Here is a 6,437-nt window from a genome sequence, read left to right on the forward strand (position 1 = left end):
AAGATGTGCGTGACCTCTACATTGAAATGTACAAAATAGCTTAGAGAGAAATTAAAGAAGATTTAAATAAGTAGAGAACTATACTATGTTTATGGGAGACTCAATATTAAGATATCAATTCTCCTCAAATTTATGTATAGATTCAATTAATTCCAATCAAAATCCTAGCAGGTTGTTTTTATGGAAATTGACAAACTGGGTCTTAAATATATATGGAATAGAAAAATACCTATAATACCCAGAACAATTTTTGAAAAAAAAGAACAAAGCTGAAGAATTTAAACGACCTGATTTCAAGACCTGCTACAAAGCTACAAACATACAGATATCAAAACAGCATAGTTGTAGAGCTGCTACCAAAAATTTTTAAATTAAAATTAAAAACCAGCATAGTTATAGTGCAATAATAGACACCTGTAATCCCAGCTACTTGGGAGGCTGAGGCGGGAGGTTCGCTTGAGCTCAAGAGTTCGAGGCTGTAGTGCACTGTGACTGCACCTGTGAATAGTCACTGCACTCCAGCTTGGGCAAGATAGTGAGACCTCACTTCTAAGAAATTTTATATATATTCACAAAAGACCACATATTGTATAATTCCATTCATATGAGATGTCCAGAATAGGGAAATCTTTTTCTTTTTCTTTTTTTTAAGAGACAAGGTCTTGCTCTGTTACCCAGGCTGGGAAGGAACTGGGACTACAGAGTGCACCCAGCTAATTGTTTTTCATTATTGTAGAGACTTGCTGTCTTGAACATCTGGCTTCAAGTGATCCTTCCGCCTCAGCCTCCCCGGTGGCTGGGATTACAGGTATGAGCCACCGCGCTCAGCCAGAACAGGGAAATCTGTAGAGACAAAGTAGATGAGTGGTTGCTTAGGATTGTGGTGACTGTGGAAATAGAGGAATGGAGGAATAGCTAAAATGTATGGGGTTTCATTTTGAGGTGATAAAAATGCTCTAAAATTGACTATGGTGATGATCACACATATCTGTGATTATACTAAAATCCATTGAATTGTACACTTACAATGAGTAATCTGTGTGGTATGTGATTCAAGCTGTTTAAAAAAAGAAGAAAAATGAAGGTGAAATGAAGACATTTCCAGATAAACAAAAACTGAGAGAATTCATCACCGACAGAGCAACAAAGGAAAGTTTTTAAGGCTGAAAGGGAATGATACCAGAACAGGAGTTAAATCTTCGGGAAGGAATGTGAACATCACAAATGATAAATAACTGGGTAAATATAAAAGACATTTTTCCTGTTAATTTATTTAAAATATACTGAATTAAAATTTTTGTTTTGTTTTGTTTTTTGAAATGAGGATTCCCTATGTTGCCCAGTCTGGTCTTGAATGAACTCTTGGCCTCAAGCGATCCTCCTGCCTGGCCTTCCCAAATCCTCAGAAGTTTTTGATCAGCACATTGACTTCCTGTTGTTTCTAAAAACTGTTGTATGTTAACCATTATTAACTTACATTGCTCTCAGTGAGCACAGGATGTATCCTTTCAGCCAAATGTGTACAAATTACATAGATAACCACCATTTCACAGCTCAAATAACCTTCAAAATCATTTATTCTAAGAAGTGATGTACTGACAAATATTTAACAGGCTGAGGGTTGGGGGAGGTAATGCTGATTTGTAACATGCTGGTTTCTGTGGTGTAAATACTCCTACCATGGTCAATTTCAACATGAAATCAACCAGCTCATGAAGATCCTGAAATTTTGCCAGCCAGTTTTCGGGACTTGGTATGAGCTGGTTCCAGTACCCCACTGACTCTAAGCCCCTTGCTTTACATCTTCTTAAGGTTTGGGGTGACAGATGGAGGTGTGAAGAGAAACAATAGTCGTTCATACTATGTTTAGCTTGAATCCACTGTCATATAGGAGAAAGCACACTGAAGTCAGAATCAGAAGTTAAGGATTGAAGCTGTCTGGCTCTGCCACTTACCAGCTATGTGACCTTGGACAAATCCTCTCTCCCCTCTGAACCCCAGTTTCCTTGTTTGTAAAATGAAGATAATGATTCTTGCCGTCTCACTTACCAGTAAGAATTAAACCACATGAAAACATGTCCATACACAAACTTTGTACAAGATTGTTCGTAGCAGCATTATTCATAGCAGCCAAAAATTGGAAACAACCCAAATGTCCACCAACCAATGAGTGGATAAATAAAATGTGGTCTATCCATACAATGGGAGATTATTCAGCAATAAGGAATGAAGTACTGATACATGCTAGAACGTAAATGGACCTTGAAAAATTATGCTAATAAAAGAAGCCAGTCACAAAATACTCATATGATTCCATTCATATGAAATGTCCAGAATAGACAAATCTGTAAAGGCAGAAAATAGATAAATGGTTGTCTAGAGCTGGGAGGGAGAAGGACTGGGGGAAATGACTAAAGGGTACAAGGTTTCTTTTTGAGATGATGAAAATGTTCTAAAATTTACTGTGGTAGTGGTTGCACAACTCTGAATACACAAAAAAACCATTGAATTGTACATTTATAAAGCAAAAAAAAAAAAAAGAACGAACTATTGATACACACAATAACCTGAAATAAATGTCCAGTCAAAAAACCCAATCCCAAGAAGTTACATCCTATATGATTCTATTTATATGAAATTCTTGAAATGACAAAATTCTATTATAGAAATGGAGAACAGATTAGCGGTTGCTAGGAGTTAAGGAGGAGGCACGGTGGGAGGGGAGTAGAAGTGCTACAAAAAGGCAACATGACTGATTGTGGTGATGGAGTTTTTCTGTGTGTTGACTATATCAGTATCAGTATCTTGGCTGTAATATTGTATTAGAGTTTTGCCAGATTTTACCATTAGAGGAAAGTGGGTAAAGAATACACAGGATGTCTCTGTATCATTTCTTAAGTTGTATGTGAACCTACAAATATCTCAAAATAGAAGGTTTAATTTAAAAAGAATTAAATGGCTTTCTTGAAAGGAGGTTCAAGGAAATAAAAAGAATTAAATGGCATAATAAATGTTTAAAAATATGTTAAATTTTAAAATTGTGTACAAATTATTAGGCATCTTTTATGAGAATAGCATGGGACCCTTATGATTTTATTCACTTATTAATTCAAAAAGCACCTGTTGAGTCCCTACTATGTTCAAGGACTAGGTTAGATGCTGCAGGGAATAAAGAGTTATAAACTTATGGTAAAATCATAATTGTTGCCATGTTGCAAGTTTTGGCTGAGCCTGGATCCTTTTTGTGAAATGTTAAGTACCGTGAAATATTAATATAAACATACTTGTGGGGGGATGTATATTTTTATTTAATGATGATCACTGACTGCTTTAATCAAGATCAAGTGTTTTTAACTAATCATTCTTCACAATTAATTCCCATAACCAACTACATAACTTATATCTCCACTTGGGCATTTAGCTCTCAAACCTCAAAAATACAAAACTGAAACATTTGGTCTCACTCCCCAAATCTATTTCCTCCATCATTAGTCTTCTTCATCTTAGTAAATAGTTTACCACCCACTCACTTGTTCAAGCCAGTAATTTAGGCATAATCTTTCTCTTTGCATTACCTCCCACATTCCCCTGGTGGGCCCCCATCAACAACTATCTCCACAGCCAGCACCCTATTCCAAGCCATCCCCATCTCCTGCTGTGCTACACAATAGCTTCCTGAATGGTCTTCCTGCGTTCACTCTCGCCTCCCTTCAAGTCATTCTCCACACAACCACCAAAATGATTTCCTTAAAACTGAAATTGTCACCCCTCTACATAACCTTTTATTTGTGGCTCATTTTATACTTACAGCAAATTTCAAATTCCACCATGGCCTACAAGGCCCAATATGACCTGAACCCTACCATCTCTCCATCCTTCTCTGTTATGCACCATGATCCAGCCACACTGGCTTTTCAGTTGCTAAAATATATCTAGCTTTTCTCAACCCTGAGGGTCTGTGTATGCATTATTTGCCTTGCCCTGAACACTCTTCCTCAGTTATTTGCAAAGCTAGCTCCTTGTCAGCCTTTAGGTCTCAGCTAAAATATTGCATTGACTTCCATAATTCTACCTAAGAGGAAAAGGGGGCAGCAATCTGGTTAATGCTGTGAAGGGGGAGTTCCTAGGAGATCTGTCTCAAAGCTGTATTTGCATAGCAAACACACTGTCTTTACTTAGATTAAGTATAGATCAATAAAAAGTCAGTGTTTTCTAAAATGCTTTTATTCATATTTTATATAAGATTAAGGAAACATCATCTGTCCATAAAAGTATAATTTAGAGTACCCTGAGGGAAGTGGCAAGCGATTCCAAGATGATGGAGAGGTTGACAAGGACTAGAGATTTTTATTTTCTTAGTCACAAGGGTCTATTTGCATATTTTAAGTGGGTGCATGACGTGGTACAATTTACATGATTGGCAAGACTAAAGACTAAAGGCCAGTAAAAATTATTATAACTAACATTTATTGAGCATTTAATCTGTGACAGGTACAGTCAACCATCATTATTCCAGAGGGATTGATTCCAGGACCCCTGTGGATACCAAACTCTGTGGATGCTCAAGTCCCTGATAAAAAATGGCATAGTATTTGCATATAATCTATGCACATCATCCTATATGCCTTAAATCATCTCTAGATTACAATGTCAATATTATGTAAATAATCGTTATACAGTATTGTTTTTGTATTATTTTTATTGTTGTATTATTTTTTTATTTTTCAAACATTTTCTGTCTTTGGTTGGTTGAATCAGATGTGGATCCCAAGGATACAGATGGCTAACTGTGCTATTCTAAGGTTTTTCCATTTATTCTCCTGTTTTATGTAGATTAATTCATTTAGCCCTCCCAGCTACCCAATGTATTATCATCATCCCCATTTTAAAGATGAGAAAACAAAGGCACAGGGAGGTTAAGTGACTTTTTCCAGAATCACAAAGCTAGTAAGTGACAGAGCTAAGATTCTCTAGCGTCAAAACTCATGCTCTTCATCAATGTGGTATAATGGTCCCCTTTTCTATAAGATTGCTGCAATGCCACAGGCTTGAAATTGCAAAGGTCAGAATTACTATTATACAATGGCAATAATGATGAAAAGGTGGGGAGATACTTGTGAGAAGTTCAGGACGTAAAACTGACAATGTGGGGGAACAGCTGTAGAACAAGAAGAAGAGGGGAATCTAAGATGACTCTCAGACTTCTGACTTGACTAACTGGGTAGTGGATGGGCCATTCATAGAAATAGGAAATTCAAGAGAAAAACCTCTGGTGGAAAAGATACAAATTATTGGTCATTTCATGTTTGATGTGCCTGTGAGACAAAAAAGATAGCCAGGAAGCAATCAGAGATGCTAGTCTGGAGCGTAAGAAAGAGATCTAGGCTAGAGGGGATTTTGGAGTTCTCATACAGATTTGTTAAAGGCAATTTCACTTAAGAAGAGTATGAGGAACAGAGGACTAAGAGCAGAATTCTGGGGACCATCATCATTTAGGGAATAAGACATTAAAAGTATCCAGTAGAGAAATTAAGATACCAGAAGAGAGTGGTGTCATGAAATTCCAGGATGGAGTTTCAACTAGGACAAAATTGTCTTTAATCCCACTAGAAAGTAAGCTCTATGAAGCCATGGGACATATCTGTTTTATTCACCAATGTATCCTCAATGCCTGGAAACCTGGCACATAGTAGATGGTCAAAAACATTTCCCGGCCTAATGAGTAAGAAAACAAATCAACAGTATTAAATCCCACACAAAGTTATGGGAAGACAAAGACTGAGAAGTATCCATTTTATTTAGCAACTTTGGGAGTGACTCACTTGACGATCTTGTCCAGAACAATTTCAGTGGCATAGTGGGGCAAAAGCAAAATGGGAATGCCTTTAAAGAATAAATAACAAAAAAGTTTTCATGTATTACTTTTCTACATTTAATTGAAAAAAATTCTTGGGGTGCATCCAGAAAGGTGGCCGCCCCCTCGCCCGTCACGCAACGCATTTTTTTTTTATTAAATAGAAAAAGAATGATAAAAAATTCATAGAAGTTGATGGGAGTGAGGAAGGGTAGCCACTGGCACAGCCCATTTCTGGATGAAATCTTGTCACGCAGGAAATAAGGAACATAGAGCTGCAATTACAAGGGGCACACGATCAAAAGGCATTTTTCCTTAAAATGGGGGGAAACTTGCTTTGTTCACCGTCGAATTGCCGGGGGCAGGCACAATCTGGCCACTTAACAAGAGTATTCAATGAAGCCCTGAGCTGCCCGGTGGCCGGCCTGCAGGACGCTGTCGAACACAGACGGGCGCTGGAGTCTTTCCTTTTGGATTAGACAGGGACAAACGAAAGCTCAGGCTCCGTCCCTGACAGCGCAGCACACCCCGCTAAGCTCACTCACTTTAGACCGCGTGGAAACCAGGGACCAATAAGCCGGAC

The sequence above is a fragment of the Lemur catta genome, chromosome X (genome assembly GCF_020740605.2).
Source record: "Lemur catta isolate mLemCat1 chromosome X, mLemCat1.pri, whole genome shotgun sequence".
Taxonomy (NCBI): Eukaryota; Metazoa; Chordata; class Mammalia; order Primates; family Lemuridae; genus Lemur; species Lemur catta.